Genomic DNA, 3142 nt, shown 5'->3' on the forward strand with positions numbered 1-3142 from the left:
TTTATCACTAATCATTGCTATCACAATCACTTGTGTCATTAGGATGATATAGGATCTATTCGGTATTCGGTTTCGGATGCATATACAAAATAAAAAGGAATTTAGTATATAGACTATTGTCTAGTGAAAAGCACACAGACAACACATAATTACAATCTCTTTTCCCCGTATAAATAGACGTGATATGCTAATTAGAACCGGCATATAACAAGCATGGGTATGTGAGACGCACACAGCAACAACACAGAAAATCATATGAATGGCTGCTGAAAACGAGAGGAGCTCTAACATCTCTCACCCTCGTAGAAATCAAGTGGCTCCAAGCCATTCTCCGTTCTAGCCGTCGCCACGCTGGCCATGGTGCTACTAGGAGATTCGTCACCGATGAGCATGGGTGATCCACCATCCCTCTGCTATCTGCTCATTCACGGCGAATAGGAGGAATAAATAGAAGTCTACAAATCATACCTAGGAAGCTCTCGAAGAATTAGCAGTTTTTTTTTAGGAAACAAGAATTAATAGTTAGCGCTGTTCGTGCAATATCTAATACAATACCAATATAGATGTTAAAAGAGCTCGTTAGGAACCATACGACCTACCAATCTAGTACTCCAGTTGAGACACTTATTTTGAGACGGAGGGAGTATTATTTAAGAGGGGGAATACTTTATATGCAGAAGGTTCACATGAGCAAGGACCCGGGGTGAGAATAATCAATTAAAAAAACAGAAATAATATTCCATCCAATGTCATGCATAAATATTGATTTCTAACCATTCCATGGTGCAGTTTGACCATTCTCTTCCAACAAATTGAACTGAAAAAACCGATTCTCGCTTGTTTGATGAAGTAAGGTCTCACTCAACGATTTCAACATCTCTGCCTGAGAATCAGTGCTCCTGTTAACTTCACAAGTATCTTCTTATCTGTTAAACAAGTGAGAAACATTAACACGATCAAACTCAAATGATAATGTCCATGGTAGATTGGTAGTGCAAGAACATGCCTTGGCTAGAGAAAAGTGAAGTAGCCAATACTTCCAATTAAATAACAGAGTCAGGGTGGCCGAGTAGTTTAAGGCGCCAGACTCAAGATCTCGTCCTCTTACGAGGGTGTGGGTTTCAAACCCCACTTCTGACAATTCTTTAGTCACCTTTTGCTCTCCAGAGGAGAAAGTCTGATCAGTCCTCAATCCATTTTTGCAACAAGATCCTAGAGATTAACCATTTCTATATATTGCTTTGGAACTGTCATATTAAGCGCGGTAATGTTTCCAAATACTTTTGGTCGCAGGAGAGCCAAATTGTCCAGTATGTTGCTGTAGCAATCAACTCCCAAGCATGTTGCAAGTAACTAATCTTTTTTTTTTCTCTTATAGTGTCGTCAAGTCCAGGAATTTCAGATTCGCTGCTTTCGGCTTCGGTCTCCAGAATCCACATGGAAAAATATAAGTAGCCTACTGACATTCCCGTAGAAATACTAACCCGTCGATCACTTCTAGACCCGTCCATCTGAGATAATGCCGCAACTTTCATTCAGCATTAAGGGGACTAATTGCTCTACCCATGTTCCTGAAGCCTCCTGTTCCCCCATGTTTTTTTCCAACTCTCCTGCTCTCCCTTTGAAATGCATACTAAGCTAGGTGCTACCCAACAAGCTTTTGTTTTAGGGGAAGGCGCTGCCCCACATACAAGTTAAAACAAATGTAAGATGATATCTACTCTAGTGAAGTTCGAGCAGTATATATAAGGGCGAACCACATAGCTTTGAAGGTGATTAGTGTTACGCATCAACCAGTTCACCTACCAATGCTACGTGCGCACTTACCAGTTCACCTTCAAAGCTACCTATTTCGCCTTAAAAGACAGAGCTAACGCGATGTTCGGCGAAAAGGTTGGCCAACTTATAAAATTGTAGTCGTCTGCATTTCTATTTCAGCAGTTGTGGTGCCTCCTCAAGTCTTCACTCTTTCAACATGTCATTCGGGTCTTCTCGGTATTAGGGATTTCGGGTACATGTACAAAATGAAAAAAGGAATCTCATATACAATGTATTGTCTAGTGAAAAGCGCACAGACAACTCATAATAACATTCCCTTTTCTTTTCCTATAAACGTGATGCTAATTACAACCAGCGTATAACAAGCATGTGTTATGTGAACCGCACACAGCAATAGCATAGAAAATCGTGTGAATGGCTGTTGAAAACCAGAGGAGCTCCACCATCTCTCACCCTCGTAGAAATCAGGCAGCTCTGGACCCTTCTCCATTCTCGCCGTTGGCCACCGTGCTACAAGGAGATTCGGCACTGGTAACGGCGGGTGATCCACCATCCGACTGCTCATTCATGGCAAGGACCCCCGATGAGAACAATCAATTCAAACAACACAATAATGTGTCGGTATAATGCACAAATATGATATCTAACCATTTCATGGTGCCGGTTGAGCATGCTCTTCCAATAGATTGTACTGCGAAAACCGATTCTCCCTTGTATGATGTAAGGTCTCGCTCAAGGATTTCAACACCTTTGCCTGAGTACCGAATGCTTCAGTGAACTTTACAAATATCTTCTTACCTGTTAACAATAAAAAATAATAACATAAATTTTCAAGTGATGATGGCCATGGTGGTGATAGAACTTGCTCTGGCTAGGGACAATCCAAGGAAAGCTTCTAAACGAATAAGCGAAGTCACATGATAAATAAGGCTAATACTTCCAAATAGCTAATTAAGTCAGGATGGCCGAGTGGTCTAAGGCGCCAGACTCAAGTTCTGGTCCTCTTACGAGGGCTTGGGTTCAAACCCCACTTCTGACAATTCTTTTGTCACCTTTGGCTATCCATTTTTGCAACAAGATCAGCTCCTCTCGCTTTGCTCTGCGAGCCTTTTTTTTTTTGAACCGGGCTGACCCTCATTTTTTGAACCGGGCCTTTTTTATACATTGTTTTCGCACTGTCATACTAGCTAGGGATCAACCAATCTGACTTTTGTAGACACCAAAGCTGTCAGCCGTATCAGCAATATCATATCACGACGATGGCTCGACTAAGAGGAGAGTCGACCTTGCCATGGTTGTGTATCGGTGACTTTAACGAGATACTTCGCAGAGAAGAACAGATTGGCCCTAACGAGAGAGATGA

General features: G+C 41.8%; 1 non-coding gene across 1 annotated transcript; it reads left to right on the plus strand.

Moving 5' to 3' along the window:
* Positions 1-2734: 2734 nt before the first annotated feature.
* TRNAL-CAA (transfer RNA leucine (anticodon CAA)) lies at positions 2735-2818 on the plus strand. Its single transcript has one exon. It is a non-coding gene; the product is annotated as a tRNA-Leu (tRNA).
* Positions 2819-3142: the final 324 nt, after the last annotated feature.

The sequence above is a fragment of the Triticum aestivum genome, chromosome 3D, assembly GCF_018294505.1.
Source record: "Triticum aestivum cultivar Chinese Spring chromosome 3D, IWGSC CS RefSeq v2.1, whole genome shotgun sequence".
Classification (NCBI taxonomy): Eukaryota; Viridiplantae; Streptophyta; class Magnoliopsida; order Poales; family Poaceae; genus Triticum; species Triticum aestivum.